An 18,253-nucleotide genomic window follows, 5' to 3' on the forward strand; every position below is an offset into this window, starting at 1 on the left:
CCCTGAAGCAGGGAGGGCCCCCTCCTGCTGTTCCCCAAGTTTGCGCAGGCTGAACAGTTGCCATCCCCGGGAGAGTGCTGCTGGGAATCCAGGTGTCTGGGCTCACTGGCAACAGGTTTCTAGCAGGGGCCACTCCCCTGGTCCTCCCAGTTCGGTCTGGGCTGCTGTTCTTAGGGATGGCCTTGCCTGGCTTGGTGGCTGCTGCTGGTTTGTCTTGTCTGACGCTGGGGTGTTCCTTCCCAGTTGTGAGTCATCCTGCTGGGCCTAACTTTCTCCTGATGCCAGAGCAGGACTTTGGCGTCACAGCCAGCCATGATTCAGAGAGAGGAAGGCCGTCCATGCGCAGGGAACTGACTGCATTTGTGAGGACATGGGCAGAGGAATAAGATGCAAAGGGGTGGGGTTGGAGGTAACGTGGGAGGAAGAGGAGTTTGGCGGGGGGGCTACAGAAAGAAAGCCAAAACCAGGAGGTGTCATCGAGCAGTGGGGGATTCAGAAACCTCACTTTTGTTGTCAGGCTCACACAAGCTTATTGTTTTTAAACTTTTATTTATTTGAGAGAGAGAGAGAGAGAGAGAGACCCAGCAGAGTGAGGGGCAGAGAGAGAAGCAGACTCCCCGCTGAGCAGGGAGCCCGATGCAGTGCTCAATAAGGGGCTCCATCCCAGGACACTGAGATCATGACCTGAGCCAAAGGCAGCCACTCAAGTGACTGAGCCACCCACGTGCCCCTCACATGGGTTTAAACTTCAACTTCTTTCCTTCCCTCAGCCTCAATTTTCCACACCTGTAAAATGAGACCAATAACTGTATGCACTTCAGGCTGATGTTATGAGGATTCAATTAAATATTTTCTATAAGGTGGACAGAGACTTAGGTAATCAACCAGCGGCAATTTCCTCTCTCAGCTTCCCAAGTATCCTAGAGATAAAGCGAGGTGCCACCTGAAACTTTGTTTTGATCAGGGGCCCCGGGGGAGAGGGGGGAGTATGGGTACCCCTCCCCCTTTGTGAATGCCTGTGAGGGCCTGGGAGAGGTAGACCAGGACGGGGAGAGGGACCAGCTGCTGTCTGTATAGTTACAGGCTCAGACTCAGCGTCCAAGGCTCCTGCTCTCCCCCCGGGGTTGGGGTGTGCTTTTACCCAGCACTGGCCCCCACTCTCGAATCCCAAATAGAATCTCATAGATCCTGGGCTACCTCTCCTTATCAGAGCGGTGGGATGGAGGGCTCACAGGACTGTGGCTGGTGCTCACCCCAGGCCGGCTCCCCAGGGTCTTGTCCATTCTCTCTGCTGGGGAAGACCTGGAGCTGCTTCCCTGGAGGCCAGGGAAGAGAGAAACCAGAGACCCTGGGGAGCCACCCACCGTACCATACCGTACCTGGTAAGAAATGCAGGTGGGTGGATACAGCCAAGGTCAACAGCACAATGACACATTGACTATTTTTTTTTCTCAAACCAGGTTTGAGGAATAATGTACATACAATAAAATTGGCTTTTTCAATGTTCAGTTCTATTTGTTTTGACAAATGTATGTAGTAGTGTAACTACCACCACGATTATGACTATGGGACATTTCTGTCACCCTCAAAAGTTCCCCAGTGCACCACCCTGGCAACCACTGATGTGGTTTCTGTTGCTTTTTCTAGAATTGCATATAAATGGAATCCTACAGCATGGAGCCTTTTAGGATTGGCTTCTATCACTCACCAGAGTTTCTGAGATTCCTTCACGTGAATGTACGTATCAGTAGTTTCTATAGCTGAGTAGTTTCCATTATATGGATGTACCACAATTGGTTACCCATTCACCACTGCTTGGCTATTACTAAATAAAGCTTCTGGAACATTGACATACAGGTCTTTGTGTGGATATGTTTTCATTTCTCTTGGGCAAGTCTCTAGGAATGGGACTGCTGAGTCATGTGGCCAGTACATTTACTTTTATTAAAAAACAGTTTGTTTTTAACTGTTATGTAAAGTGGCTGTACCATTTTGCATTCCCACAAGCAAAATATGAGTGGTCCAGCCATTCTTCATCCGCACCAGCACTTGCGTGGTTAGTTTTTTTGTTTCATTTTGTTATTTTTGGTTATCTTAATAGGTGCGTGGTAGGATCTCATTTCATTTCCCCAATCATTAATGAGGTTAGGCTTCTTTTCATGTGCTTATTTGCCATTCATATACCCTCTTTGGTGATGTGTCTGTTTCAATATTTGGCCTATTTTTTTAAAATTGAGGGTTTTAAAAAAAAGATTTTATTTATTTATTTGAGAGAGAGAGTGCGCACAAGCAAGGGGAGCAGCAGACGGAGAAGCAGGTTCCCTGAAGGGACCCCAATGTGGGACCCAATCCCATGAACCCGAGACCATGACACGACCTGAAAGCAGACGCTTAACCAACTGAGCTACCCAGGCGCCCCTAAAATTGAGGGTTTTTTAAAAAAGATTTTATTTATTTGGAAGAGAGAGAGAGCACAAGAGTGGGGTGTAGGGCATAGGGAAAGAGAGAATCAGATTCCCCGGTGAGCAGGGAACCCAATACTGTCTGGATCCCAAGGACTCCGGGATCATGACCTTAGCTAAAGGCAGATGCTTAATGACTGAGCCACCCAGGTGCCCAGATCCTTTGCATTTTTATACACATTTTAGATTCAGCTTGTCAATTTCTTTAAAACAAAACAAAAAAATCTTGCTGGGATTTTGAATGGAACTGAGTCGATTCTATGGAACAATCTGGAGAGAAGAGACATCTTACTGGTGGGTCTTCTGATCTATTAGCCTGGAATTCCCATTTAGGTCTTTGTTAACTTGTCTCCCCAATGTTTGGTAGTTCTTAGTATATAGATCTTGAACATATTTTGTTAAATTTATCCCTACTTATTTTATGTTTTTTAAAAATGCTATTGTAAATGGCATTTTACATATTTTAATTATAATTATGTGTTGCTAATATATAGAAATACAACTGATAGCTTTATACTGAGACTTACTTTTTCAGTTTTATTGAGATAAAACTAACATATAACATCATATTAGATAAAGGCATACAGTATGCTTTAATATATGTATATATTGCAAAGTGTATAAAAAAGTATAAAAAGTATAGTTGGTATCCATCACCTCACATAGTTACATTTTTTTTCTTGAGGTGAGAATTTTTTCAATATACTGTCTGCATGACTTTCATAAATACAATACAGAATGATAAGCTACAGTTACCATACTGCATCTTACATCCCCAGAACTTATCTTTAACTGGAAGTTTGTACCCTTTGACCTCCTTCCCTCACACCCCCCTTTGGTAACCACTGATTTTTTTTGTTTGTTTTTTAAGGATTTTATTTATTTATTTGTCAGAGAGAGAGTACAAGCTAGGGGAGCAAGGTAGAGGGAGAACCAGGCTCCACACTTAGCAAGGAGCCTGATGCGGGACTTGATCCCCCTGGGATCATGACCTGAGCTGAAGGCAGATAACCCAGGAGTCCCTACTAATTGAATCTATAATGAACTCATAGATTTTTTTGGTTCTACATGCAAGTGAGATCATACAGGATTTATCTTCAACTTATTTCTTTTTTTTTTTTTTTTGTCAATTAACTTTTTTTTAAATTTTTTTTAAATTTTTTATTTTTTATAAACATATATTTTTATCCCTAGGGGTACAGGTCTGTGAATCACCAGGTTTACACACTTCACAGCACTCACCAAAGCACATACCCTCCTCAATGTCCATAATCCCACCCCCTTTTCCCAACCTCCCTCCCCCCAGCAACCCTCAGTTTGTTTTGTGAGATTAAGAGTCACTTATGGTTTGTCTCCCTCCCAATTCCATCTTGTTTCATTGATTCTTCTTCTACCCACTTAAGCCCCCATGTTGCATCACCACTTCCTCACATCAGGGAGATCATATGATAGTTGTCTTTCTCTGCTTGACTTATTTCGCTAAGCATGATACCCTCTAGTTCCATCCATGTTGTCGCAAATGGCAAGATTTCATTTCTTTTGATGGCTGCATAGTATTCCATTGTGTATATATACCACATCTTCTTGATCCATTCATCTGTTGATGGACATCTAGGTTCTTTCCATAGTTTGGCTATTGTGGACATTGCTGCTGTAAACATTTGGGTGCACGTGCCCCTTTAGATCACTACGTTTGTATCTTTAGGGTAAATACCCAATAGTGCAATTGCTGGGTCATAGGGCAGTTCTATTTTCAACATTTTGAGGAACCTCCATGCTGTTTTCCAGAGTGGCTGCACCAGCTTGCATTCCCACCAACAGTGTAGGAGGGTTCCCCTTTCTCCGCATCCTCGCCAGCATCTGTCATTTCCTGACTTGTTGATTTTAGCCATTCTGACTGGTGTGAGGTGATACCTCATTGTGGTTTTGATTTGTATTTCCCTGATGCCCAGTGATATGGAGCACTCAACTTATTTCTTGATTCCACAAGCATGTGCTAGGGTAACTGACCCTGCAAGTTTGTCGGGACTATTCTGATTTTAGCCCTTAAAGCACGTCTAGTAAACTCTACCCTGGGATGAGAAAACTCCCAGTTTTTAGCTCCAAAAGAGGGGTTGAAAGCAACACTGGTTTTAGTACCAAATGGACCCAGGACTTTCCCTAGGCCCTGTTGCTGACGATGACAGTCGTGATGGGCAGTTTGTGATCACTCATCAACCATTATTACACCACCTGATGACTTAAGTGTGCTGTCCTCTGGAGGACGGAACATCCACTTTGCCTGTGGATTCACCATTGTGCTTTGTATCTAGACAGTACTAGTTTAATTTTTAACATGATAAATATTGCGACCATGTTTTTTTAAAAGTTCAGATGATGAACGCTAGCATGATTACAATACCAATGCCAGCATGCACTAGACGCTATGGTCATTTAGAAAGCTAAACGACTGTATTATTTCGGTGGCAGCTAGATAACACATACAATGGTATTAGAGCGATAAATCATCAAAAAGGGGATACTGGACCATATGCAGAGAATTGGGGATTTGGCATGGAGTGGGAGAGGCTGGGGGCAGGGGGGCAAAGAAATGTAAAAGCACATGAAGAAACTGATTCCCACCGGTACCCAAGGAAACAGGCAAGTACTTCTAACTTAATGAAAATGTTTTTTGGTTTTTTGGGTTTTTTTTGACACCAGTTCTCAGTTGAAGATAGTGGTGGCTGAATTAGGGTGGGCCTACTGAATGGGTGAATGTATTGCTCCTTTGATTGTTCTGACACAGAGAGTTACATGTCCTCAATCATAGGCCATACCTGAAATATCTTGTAGGTAGACCGAAGGTGAAATTTTGATAACAGATGTGTTGGCCCTTTATATTGTGTAGAGCTGGCTCTGTCAGCTAAATTTTTGCAAATTCTGATCAGTCTATGAACGCTTACCAAAGAAAACGAAAAGATCTTACCTGCTAAGTGTCCTGAACACCTTATATACCCATGGCCCAAGGGGTTTGGTTTGCTTCCTTTGAGACTGAGGCCTTCCCAATGACAGGTTTGGTTATTTCTCAGTTTCCTCAAAACGTGCAAGAGACCCCAATGAGCTATTTGATGTTCTAGAAATAAGAGACAGTCTCATTTAGACATGTGCCTCCAAGAGGCTGTCGTCATTGCCAGCCGTAGAAGAGATGGTAAAAAGTTAGGCTATCATCAAATCATATTTTCAAAGTGTAGGATAATTTGAAAATAATATTGAGAATGAGAAGGGAGACAAGGATTGCATTTGAATGGACATCTATGAATGGTTCTTCCAAAACTGATGATCTTTGAAGAGATCAGAAGGATCCTGAAAAAGGATGATCTGATGGCACCTAAGTTGTTCATTGTTCTGTGTAGGAAATAACAAAAACCCATGTAATAAAAATTGGCTGGTGACATAAAACAAAATGTCACCAGAAGAAGGGCAACCGATTTAAATAGGACTTTCTCACTTCTTTACTAAGACTGGAACTTATCTGTGATTCAAATTTAATATCACAAGTTTAAATTCCTCTATGCTTTAAAGCCATTTTCTCTGAGATACACATAAGTACGATAGAGAGAGAGAGAGAGTGCTTTATGACACCCAGTGTGCTTCAAAATGTTTACAAAGGATTAAAGTTTAGATGTTGAATTTATTGATGGAAAGGAGCTAACAAAAAGCTGTTCTACCAAAGCCAGCCTATAGCTACAAAGAGGATGGGCCTTTTTGGAGAGCAGGAAACTAATCCCTACAAGTCTAAAAGCCTGCTGTTGTTAGTAAGATCCTAAGTATTCCATGCTCAAATGATTTTGTTGAGAGAATCATTAGCTTGATGCCATTGCATTGGACTGACTGCAGGAATTAGTGTAATGTGGGCTTAATAAGAGCAGGACTGCAAGTCAAAGAATTTTATGTTTGGCCATATTCATTTTCTTCACTACATCAAAGAAGGTTTCCTAAAGGCTACAGGCAAGGAATCAGAGAGGTAAAAATCTCCTCTGCATCAATGACAGAAATGTCATTTTTTTAAAATTAAATATTGGTACTATGTTTAATTAGTCCTATTGTATTTACATTCTCTTAGAAAGTCTTACATGTATGTATCTTCTTTTTTTTAAAGACTTTATTTTTGTAGAGCAGTTTTAGATTCACAAAAAATTGAGGGGAGTGCACAGAGATTTCCCATATACCCCAACCACTGTACCCCCACATGTATAGACACCCCATCAACATCCCCAACAGAGTGTACATTTGTTAAAACTGATGAACCTACACTAACACATCATAATTAGCCAAAGCCCGTAGTTTATATTTGGGTTTGCCCCTGATGTGGTACATTCTGTCGGTATGTCCACCACGATGGACACCATCCATCTTTCCCGTATCATACAGAGGAGTTCCACTGCCCTAAAATCATCTGTGCTTCATTTATTCCTGCCTCCCCTCACTACCCCAACAACCCTGGCAACTACTGATAAATATATATATATATATATATATTTTTTTTTTTTTTTAAACTGTCTCCATACTGCCTTTTGCTGAATGTCATATAAGAATGTCATGGAATCGGGGCGCCTGGGTGGCTCAGTGGGTTAAGCCACTGCCTTCAGCTCAGGTCATGATCTCAGGGTCCTGGGATCGAGTCCCGCATGGGGCTCTCTGCTCAGCAGGGAGCCTGCTTCCTCCTCTCTCTCTCTCTGCCTGCCTCTCTGCCTACTTGTGATCTCTCTCTGTCAAATAAATAAATAAAATCTTTAAAAAAAAAAGAATGTCATGGAATCATACCATACGTAGCCTTTTACATGTATGTATGTTAATACAAATTTTAAGTATCCAATGAGTTAAAATAAATTGCAGTACCAGAGAACAGAAACATTACCTATTTTTATATTTCTTTCTCACAAAGTAGTCCTAATAATTATTTGTCATGTTCATTACTAATCCTAATGTTCTGTTTAAATAATAGCATTTATGTAACACAAAAGTAAATAATACAGAATATAAAATTTACAATAAACACCTATTTTTCATAGTTAATGATATAATTCTGACATTATTTCAAATAAACCTTTTCATATTTCTAGGTTAAAGCAACATATACACAGGTATGTGTATAATTTTTAACATATTATTATGGGTTTGGGGAGTCTGGCATGGCTGTGTCCCAGGCTGGATCTCTAAAGTTGGTCACGCGAATATTTGTCCCACCTCCTCCGCTGCCTGGGCTCTGTTTAAGCCAAGGTATGCTTAGCCCACGAAGACCTGGCCGCTGTTCTCAAGGGGCCCACAGTCTGGTGATGAAGCCAGACCCAAAACAGGCCGGCAGAGAGCAATACCGAAGGTGCCAGCACGTAGCCTCCCCCAGGTAACCCAGTCCGGAGGAGGTCTTCTGAGAAGGCTTCCTGGAGGAGGTGGGCCTCGGCTGGCGCGTGGAGCGAAGGAGGACAGGGCCGGGGGTGGCGGTGGTGGTGCTTGGAGTTCAAAGAGAGGGCGTGCGAAGAGCAAGGCGGAGCGCGGCACCGGGGCCTCCCCGGCAGGTGAGCGGCCCAAACGGACCTGCACAGTTGGGTCTCCCTCTGGCCGCCCCTCGCGCCCTCGCGTCCCTGAGTGCCCCGCGTCCTCCAGGCGGTCTCCTGTCCCGCTCCGCGGAGGTCGGAAGCCGGAAGGGTCGCTCCCGCGGCAGGCCGTGCGCTCCCGTCCCAAGCAGGGCCTCCGACACCGTCGCCAGCGCCCCCGCCCCGCCGCCCCCCGCGGGCGTCTGCTGGCAGCTCACCTCCCGCTGAGTCAGCCTGTGAGTCAGCGCCCCCTGACTGCGCCGGCCCGCCGCGTCTGGGCCGGGCTCTAGGACGAGGGACGGGGGCGGGGGCTGAGAGCGAGGAGGGAGGAGGAGGAGGAAGGGTGAGCTAGACGGGGGTGGAGGAAGGGAGGGAGGGGAGAATGGGCTTTGGAAGAAAAAGTGGAGAAAATAGGGGAAGAGAAAAGGGAAGGGAAAAGGGAGGAGGGAAGGAGGAGTAAAGGACAGGCGGAGGAGGAGGCGGGGGAGGCAGAAGGGAGGGAGATGGGGAGGAGGGGGGAGGAAGTGCAAGGTCCAAAGTAAGGGTTCCAAACCTTCGGCCTGCAGGGCCAATTTGGCTTGTCTTCTGTTTTTGTTCAGCTGAGGAGCTGAGAATAGCTTTCAAATTTTGTAACTTGAAAAATACAAAGAGACAAACATTTTGTAACAAATGAAAAGTATTTACAATTCAAATTTCAGCGTCCAGGAGGAGTTTTTTGGAACACTAATGCTCATTTGTAATATGTGTCTATTAGTGCTTTGCAGAACAGCAGAGTTGAGCAATTATGCGAGACTGCACGGCCCCCAAAGCCTAAAGTGTTTACTACCTGTACCTTTCCATGTTTGCTGCCCACATTCCAGGGGCTGCTCAAGTCCCTGGCTGTTAAGGAGGCAATTCTTTTTTGGAGCGCAAGGCCTGTGGAGGGGAAGGGGATGCCGGGCCTCACGCCTGATGGGGGGGTTCCCACCCTGGGGAGCCATTCCAGCTCTGCTAACCCGTACCCAAGTTTTTGTCAGCAGTCAGTAGAGCCCTCCTTACTTGCACCCCAGGCCACTCTCTGTTGTGGCTGAACTTCCTCTGCTCTGGGGTAGGGAGCTACTCACTGCAGCCTGGGGACCCAGGTTTGTCCCACACCATCTTTGCGAGCCCCCCCCCCCCACCTCCGGTGGTGTGCTGGGGGCCCATGGGACCAAATACTCACTTCCAGCTAAGTGCTTGTTGCTTCTGGTTACCTATTAACCATCTAGTCCGTCTAGCTCTAGTCCTTCCACAGGGTTTCAAGGAAGTCAGGCCTGCACATTTATTGCCTATGCTGCTCCCGGGATCGTGATAAGCCCCATTACCTGCACCCCAAGGCAAACCATCCTGGTGATCCAGGTTCTGGCCTGATGCCAGTTGTTGCTTAAGGCAGTGTTTTTGAAACTTTGTTGTTTTTTTTTTAAACCTCAACCCCCAGTAAGAAATACATTTTACATTGCAGCAAAGTTTCACAAAACTATTTACCCCTATTACAGATGATGCCCTCTTGCCAGTATCTACTCCTTTTGTTTTTTGGAAATGATGATCATGAAACATGAAATTGACTGTATGAACTGCTAATGGGTTGCAACCAGCAATATGAAAAACATGTTTGATGGTGTCCAGACATATCCGTCTTTACTCTTTTTCAGTACAAAGCACAACAGCAGAAAAGGGCCTGCTTCACCTGTTAGCAGAGGCTTCCTGGCTCTCAGTCTTCATGACTCTCCCTTTCACCCTTGACCTAAGACAGAGCCCTCAAACTGCAGGAGCAATAAATCTTCATACCTGTTTGTTTCTACCCTGCAGGGTGCATTGAATCTTGGTAACCACTCCTCTGGGGTGGGGAGGACAAAAGGGATTGGGGATAGGAAGAGGATTTACTCCTCACTCTACTTAAATGCTGTTTTAATTCTGTGAATTCTGTCACATACCTATTACTTCATATTTTTTATTTAAAAACATTTTGAGCTTATAGAAAGGTATCTCCTGCCCCTGCAATAAGTTCATGAATTCTACCTTCCTCCCACTCCTTTCTCCCTGCTCCCTCCCCACAGACCTCTTCCACCCACCCACCCACCCCCACCCCTCCTCCACCCTAGCATTTCTCCTTCAGAGTGAATGAAGCCTCAGAATGCTTGGCATTCCCTGAGGTGGGCGTTTCTAACAACTGATAAGTCAGAATTCCTTTTGAAAGTTAGTTGCCACTCCAGGGGTGCCTAGGTGGCTCAGTCAGTTAAGTGTCTGCTTTCCACTCAGGATCCAGGGGTCTTGGGATCAAGCTCCCTAACCCCCCCAGGGCTTCCTGCTCAGCAGGATCCTTCTTCTCTCTCTGTCTGCCAGTCCCCTGCTTCTGCTTGCTCTCTCTGTCAAATATTTTTTTTTTTTAAAAGGGAAGTTGGTTGCCATCCTGTAGACTGTCTACCAACATGCAGTCTTTTTAGACTTAAAAAAAGTTGCTAGTATAGCACCTTCTGCTCAGATTTTCCCCAATGTTTGCCACAGAAGGACCAAAACCAGGGGATTAACAAAGATATAACACTGTTCACTCATCTACTAGCCTTATTTGGATTTTGCCAAACATCCCACCAGCATCCTATTTCTGGTCCAGGATCCCATTCGGAATCCCACATGGCATTTAGTTGTCCTGTCCCCTTTAGCTTGCACCTGGGATAGTTCCTCAGTCTCTCTGTGCCACTGCAACACTTGGGCCAGTAATCTTGTAGGAATAGAGCTCCCTGTTTTCTCCTTCCTCTATTGAAGTTACACATTTTTGGCAAGAATACCACAGAAGTGATGTGCCCTTCTCCAGATGCCCTATCAGGTGGTGCTGATGTATCTAAACTGCTCATAGTAATTTTGATCACCTGGTAAAAATGGTCTCTCGGAGGTTTCTCCACTGTAAAGCCATCTGTTTTCCTTTGTCATTAATAAACATTCTGTGGGGAGATGCTTTATGACTATATAAATATCCTGTTCTCTCATACTTTTTCCCACTAACTGTAGAATCCCTTGATGATCCTTGTTTGCAACAGGTATTGCTGTGGTTTTTACCAAATAGTGATTTTTCTATTTCCACTATTCTTTCTACATTAATGGGAAATCTACTGTAAAAAGGAACTCTTTCCCCCATTTATTTACTTAATCCATTATTTTTACATCTTTATGGATGGTCTTTTAGATATTTCATTCTGTGGGTTCTAATCCATTACTCTTCTTTTTTGCTCAAATCGTAACAGATTTGGCAATTGGGAGCTCCCCTAAGTTGGCTTCTGTGCTCCTTGACATGCCTCCATCATTCCTGGAGCACTTCCTTACTGTGTGGCACAAGATGACCCAGGCTTCTCTGGTATTTTCCCTTCCCCAGCCCTGGAATCAGTCATTTCTCTAGGAGCCCTGGCTTGTTTATTGGAGAATGGTATTTAGGAATTAGGATCTAGGTACAAATCAGATTTAATCTGGTTAAATGAAAATGCAAAACCGGATTGGCCTTCGGAACAGCTTGGGAAGGAAAAGAGCAAGCTGTGCAGGGCTAAGGGGGCTGGTGAGAGGTGGGGACCCAAACAGTGGAGAAAGAGTGGGCAGAGCAGAGTGAGCCAAGGCAGTGAGGGCAGTGTGACTGTTCAATCCTTGGCTGGGAATACCTGAGGGAAGCATGGCCTCCATACAAATAAAAGGAAGGATTTAGAAAGAAACCATCAATAAAACAAGAAAAGGCAGCCTACTGAATGGGAGAATATATTGCAAATGATCTATCCAATAAAGGATTAATATTCAAAGTATATGAAGAACTTACAGAACTCAACACCGGAAAAAAAAAAAAAAAAGACATAAAAACCCAAATAATCTGATTTTAAAATGTACAGAGGACTTGAACAGACATTTCTCCAAACAAAAATACAGGTGATCAACAGACATATGAAATGGTGCTCCACATCACTGATCATTAGGGAAATGCAAATCAAAACGACAGTAAGCTATCACCTCATACCAGAATGGCTCAAAAACTCAAAACACAAGACTCAAAAACGTGAGAAATAACAAATGTTGGTGAGGATGTAGAGGAAAGGGGACCCTAGTGGTGGTAGGAATGTAAACTGGTGTAGTCATTGTAGAAAACAGTATGGATTTTCCTAAAACAATTAAAAACAGGATTACCATAAGATCCAGTACCACATGATTCAAATACCCACTACTGGATATTTACCCAAAGAAACAAAAACACTAATTAGAAAAGATACATGCATCCTTTATTTTAGCATTATTGACAATGGACAAGATACAGAAGCAATCCAACTGCCCGTTGATAGATGAATGGATGAAGAAGATATATTACATATATACAATGGAATATTGGTCAGCCATAAAAAGAATGAAATCTTGCCATTGGTGACAATGTGGATGAATCTGGAGGGTATTATGCTAAGTGAAGTATGTTAGAGAAAGAAATACCATATGATTTTACTTCTGTGTGGAATAAACAAACAAAGAAAAAGCAGAAATAGACCCATAAATACAGGAAACAAACTGGTGGTTGTTGTGGGGTGGGGTGGGCAAAATGGATGAAGGGGGTGGGAGATACAGATTTTCAGTTATGGAATGAGTAAGTCATGGGAATAACAGGTACAGCATAGTGAATATCACCAATGGCACTGTCATGCATTGTATGGTGACAGATGGGAGCTATGCTTGTGAGCATACACAGACTTACAAAATCACTATTTTGTTCATCTGAAACTAAAGTCCCATTGTGCATGAACTGTACTTCAATTTAAAAGAACAAGGAGAGGGTGCCTGGGTGGCTCAGTGGGTTAAGCCTCTGCCTTCGGCTCAGGTCATGATCTCAGGGTCCTGGGATCGAGCCCCAGAGTCGGGCTCTCTGCTCCGCAGGGAACCTGCTTCCCCCTCTCTCTCTGCCTGCCTCTCTGCCTACTTGGGATTTCTGTCTGTCAAGTAAATAAATGAAATCGTTATAAACAATAAAAAAAAAAAAAAAAACAAGGAGAGGTGCCTGGGTGACTCAGTTGGTTGAACATCCGACTCTTGATTTTTGGCTCAGGTCATGATCTCAGTGTCCTATGATCAAACCCCGTGTCAGGCTCCATACTCACCAGGGAGTCTGCTGGAGATTCTCTCTCTCCCTCGCCATCTGACCCTCTCCCCTCTCTAAAATAAATAAATACATCTTAGGGGTACCTGGGTGGCTCAGTGGGTTAAGCCTCTGCCTTCAGCTCAGGTCATGATCTCAGGGGATCGAGCCCCACAGGGACCTCTCTGCTCAGCGGGGAGCCTACTTTTCCCTCTCTCTCTCTGCCTACTTGTGATCTCTCTCTCCGTGTCAAATAAATAAATAAAATCTTTTTTAAAAAATAAAATAAATAAATACATCTTGAAAAAATTAAAAAACAAAACAAAACAAAAAATCAAGGAACACTAGGGCGTCAGCAGGGATATGCTCCTGGGGTGTGCAGCCGGCACCTGGAGTTGGGAGGGAGGGATCACTTTTCATTTTTGTCTTTAACAGTGTCTGTGTTTGTTGTTTCCTTTTTTGAAACCAAAGAACAATGAAAGGGGCGCTGTTGGACCAGTGTAGTGGGGTTCACCCAGCACAGCAGGTCTTTGCATGGGGGGGCAGCCACTTTGTAGTTTCAAATGCTGAAATCCTTGGGGCTGAGAGGGAGTGCGGCTTTCTGCTTGTCACCCACCACAAGAAGTACATCTTATAACATGTTCTAACATATAGACACATAAATTCAACTTAAACCGATATCCACAAGCTGTTTTCTATTCCAGGCAGGTTATTTTCAGCTAGTTTGATTCCACAACATACTAATGAATGGATCCAAACTTGCAGTTTGAAAAACACCCCTCCGGGCCAACCTCTTATTGTGCAAACAGGGAAACTGAGGTCCTAAGAAGGGAACTGAGTGCCCCAAATGCTATGGCTTTTCAAGAGGACCTTTTTACTTATGACCTTTCAAACAATGCTACATTTTTATAGCTACTGGGGGGGAAATAGGTCTGGATAATGAGAGTGGATGTTTTGAAAGTATGAAGAGTCAGATGAAATTGGGCTAAGGGTCTTGAACCAGGACTTTCTGGCCTTATTCAATAGCCCCAAATGCCTCATGTTGGAGGCCATAGGCTCTTTGAAATAAAGTAAATGTTTTGTCATTCATCTGTCCCTTCACAACTTACTCAGCAAAAGCTCTGAGAAGGTACTACGCAGAGGCAGGCCTGTAGGATGAAAGTGTGTCTTGCCCTCAGGGTGCTCTCAGTGTCCTTGGGAAGCCCCCAGACAAGCCCCCAGAGAGGACCTTGAGGTAAGAGATGTACAGGGTAGGAGTGGGGCAGACTGATGATTTGGGGCCCTGAGAGTGAAGTGATGGGAAGGACAAGAAGGGGTTGGAGACACAGAGGCTCCATGGTGGAGGGCTTCTCTGCCTGCCACCCCATGGAGTTTAAACTTCATCCTATGGGCAATGGGGGCCTGTGACATGCTCTGAGAAGGGGAGTGACCTGGCCAGATTTGCATCCATTACAATGATTCCTGTAGTCACAGGAAGCTGGTGGCCAAAATCTGACACTGCAGCTCATGGAAGCCACCCTAGGAGGTGACCCAGGTCGAGAAAAAGGGGAGCTAGAGTTTACAGGGAACAGCTGACAGCAAGAGCAGGCCTGCTGAGGCGTGAAGGCAGCTTTGTAGCCCCTGCCCCATCCGAGTGCAGAGACCATGCACACTTTTCTAAAGACATGGCGCTGACATCAGAGAGAGTTCTCAGACCCTCTAACCTAAGGGACTGCCCTAGAGAATCACACTAGCCCGCGCCCCAGAACTCAGTCCCTGAGTCCCTTGGATGGAACACAAGGTGGGGTGTTAACAGTGAAAAGACATACAGTGCACTGTCCTGCGGAGACCTGGTTTTGAAAGTTCCTCTTTCACATACAAATTAGGTGACTTTAGGAAAGTTGGTTAACTTTGCCCTGGCTTATGTATAATTTCCTCCTTGCCCGATTCGGGAGACAGGGGTAAGTGTGGATGAGTTAGTGTGTTTAAGGTCTGTTGTAAACCCAAATGAAGAGTCACTCTCATAATCTTTTAAAGATGAGGAGGCCAAGGTCAGAGAGGTTAAGTGACTCGCCCAAGGCTACCCAGCTGGTGGAACTAGGAGCCCAGTGGTGGTCTGACTGTATTCAGCCTGTGTTCCTTCTAGGAGCTAGCGTTTCTCCATGCTGGGATTCCACAGCAAGTAAAGCCCTGCAGCCTGCACCCAGCCTGAAATGATGTGCAACTATTAACCTAATGGCGGGGGGGGGGGGCAGAGTATATAGCAATGAGTCACCCTGAGCAGCTCCAACAAAGAGACCCCCTCCTCCCCAGCCAGCACTTGGGCTGAGACTTGGTTGCCAAGCAACAAGACATAACATATATAAATACAACCCAGTCTCTCGCTGTAACAGTGAGGCCTATTACTTTCACTGCTGTCTTCCCCTTACTTTTGCCCTCTGCCCTGGCTGCCTTCCCTGCAGCTTCTCCTGGGGCAGTAGGTTTGCTCCTCAAGGGAAGAGCTTCCAGATCAGAGTGAAGGCAGACTGCAGAGGCAGATTCCTCAGGGTGGATGGGGAGTTCTGCCTGGGCGACAAATGGGACAAGGCTGTGCAGGGCGGGGTGGGAGAGAGGTGCAGAAGGTGTGGGTGGTGGCCACAGACGGGATGGTAGGGGCGGCGGTAGCTGAACAGGACTTCCTAACGTTGAGGCAGGAGCATGGCAGAAGGAGGCACCTCAGATTGGGGGGTGTGTGCCCATTTCCTCGGGGCAGGAGGGCCTTCTGCTGCTCTGGGTGCCCCAGTGGTGGTGACAGCCTCCTGTGTGGGTCTCATGCCATCTCCTCTTGAACCTGTGCGTTTCTCATTCCACCTTGCATTACCAGTTTAGCTGCAGAATATCTTGAGAGGGTGGCTCCTCTGGGAGGGCCTCTTGCCTATGCACTTGTCCTGCTTGTGCCCAAGACAGTGTACATGGTAACAGTTATTATTTTAGGACTCCTTTTGTGGTCAAGCAATGAACTTGGCACTGCATATAGATCATCCTATTAACCCTCACAATGATACTATAGCTTTGGTATTATTTTTTCATCAGTTTTATTAGGCTTAATTTACACATAATAAAATGTACCATTTTTACCTATACAATGTGATAGTTTGACAAATGGATACAATGTTGTAGTCAGCATCGTGGTGTTCATGACCTAGAACAATTCCATCACCCCTCTGCAGCCTGTCCTCTTCCCTTGGCCCCTGGCAACCACACTGACACTAGAGTTTTACCTTTCCTAGACTTTCATTGACATGGAAGGCAGCTATGCTAACCACCATACCACCAACGTGAAATGGAATAATGCCATATATAGTCCTTTGGTGAAAGTCTTCTTTTACTTACCATAATGCTTTTGAAATGTTATCATTGTTTAGGTCCTTCATTAGTTCAGCTAATGAATATCTGGGCTGTTTCCATTTGGGGGCTATTACGAAAAAAGTAGCACCAAATGTATATGTACAAGCATTTCTATAGATATGTTTTCGTCTCTCTAGGTGGAACTGCTGGTTTATTCAAAAGATGAAAGACTGAAGCTTAGAGAGGTTAAGAAACTTGCCTGAGCAGACGGACATACCTTGGCAGAAATTCACAGCCAAGCCTCACCTCAGTGGCAGGTGGTCACCCAGAGGAAATAGGTATTTTTTTAGTTGAAAGTAATTCTTTGGCCAGTAATTCCTGTAGTAGTGCATACCTGGGCTGGATTCAGCTATATTCTGGCTCTAAGCTGGCAGAAGCCGCCTGACGCTCAGCACAAGCTGCTGAGTGCATGGGGGCATAGGTCACTTTTTGGAGACATTTCAGCAGGTGACTTCTATAAGCCTGGGTGGCAGGACTGTGAGCTGTTTTGTTTTCTGAAGGTGTTTGCCAGCTTTCTCCACTCTGAAAGGGCTGTTTTCTCTAAATAATTACTGGAGGGGAGAGACTTTGAGCGGAAGCACTGTGCTCCTCACCAGGCTTGTAACCAGTGGTCTGAATATCCACTGTGAATATCTTGAGTCTGTCCTTGCTTTCACAACTGTTGGTTGTTGGCATATTTCTGAAAGGGAGGGTTTTCCCTTCTTCCTCATTTAAGTTTAGAACACTGTGCCTCATGAATGATTATGTGGGAGATAACCCTTTATTATCATCACTTTCATGTTCCACATGTTCCAGATTTGGCCCTAATTAACCCCTTGACGCTGACTCTGGCGTCCTTTCCACACATGTATAATGCCCCAGGCTTTTGTACTTCTGCAGCAGCCCCAGTCCCTTTTGGTAAAGAGTGGCATTCAGAAACCTAGACTGAAACACTAGATAGACTCACTGTGACTGGGATATCCCACTTCTAGGCCTCCTCAGGCTACAAGTTTAAAAGCAGCAGGGTTATGTAAGTGCCGTAAGACTACATTTGTAAGTGAGGGCTTGGCAAAATCGGGCACCAGGTTCTAAGGGAATCTACGGTAGGTGGCAGGTCCATTGCACGGCAGAACCCTGGCCAAGTCAACCAGGCAGTAAAGTTTCTCTGCACAGAAATCCCTCCACAGGGGTGCCTGGGTGGCTCAGTCATCACGTGTCTGGTTTCGGCCCAGGTCATAATCCCAGGGTCCTGGGATCAAGCCCTGCATTGGGGTCCCTGGTTGGTGGGAAGCCTATTTCTCCCTCTCCCACTCACCCTGCTTTCTTACTGTGTTCTCTTTCTTGCTGTCCCTCTGTCAAATAAATAAATAAAATCTTTAAAAGAAAAGAAAAGAAATCCCTCCACAAATTTCTTGAAGTCTGAGGCAACAACCTCAAGGGTGGAGGGGACAGGTAACATCTTTTAGTTTTTCTTTCTTTGGCATGAATAACTTTTAGGGCAGAGGACATGATAGGCTGGTTCTTTTTCTTTTTCTTTTTTTTTAAATATTTTATTTATTCACTTGAGAGAGAGAGAGAGAGAGAAAATAAGAGTAGAGAGGGTCAGGGGGAGAAGCAGACTCCCCACTGAGTGGGGAGCCTGATGCAGGACCAGATCCCAGGACTCCAGGATTATGACCAAGCAAGCAGAAGGCAGTTGCCCAACCAACTGAACCAGCCAGGCGCCAGACATGCTGGTTCTTAAGGATGGTGGTGGAGGGCCAGGG

General features: G+C 45.0%; 1 long non-coding RNA gene across 2 annotated transcripts; it reads right to left on the reverse strand.

Annotated features, from left to right (window-relative positions):
• Nucleotides 1–535: 535 nt before the first annotated feature.
• On the reverse strand, nucleotides 536–9,172 carry LOC309843544. 2 transcript variants are annotated; one of them, XR_014300200.1, is made up of 4 exons: nucleotides 9,074–9,172; nucleotides 8,589–8,950; nucleotides 5,428–5,574; nucleotides 536–786 (listed from the first exon to the last, which is right to left on the reverse strand). It is a non-coding gene; the product is annotated as an uncharacterized lncRNA (long non-coding RNA). The 2 variants fall into 2 exon arrangements; XR_014300201.1 differs by having other exon boundaries at nucleotides 8,589–9,171.
• Between the last annotated feature and the right edge of the window lie 9,081 nt (nucleotides 9,173–18,253).

The sequence above is a fragment of the Mustela nivalis genome (assembly GCF_964662115.1).
Source record: "Mustela nivalis genome assembly, chromosome: 11".
NCBI classification, from domain to species: domain Eukaryota; kingdom Metazoa; phylum Chordata; class Mammalia; order Carnivora; family Mustelidae; genus Mustela; species Mustela nivalis.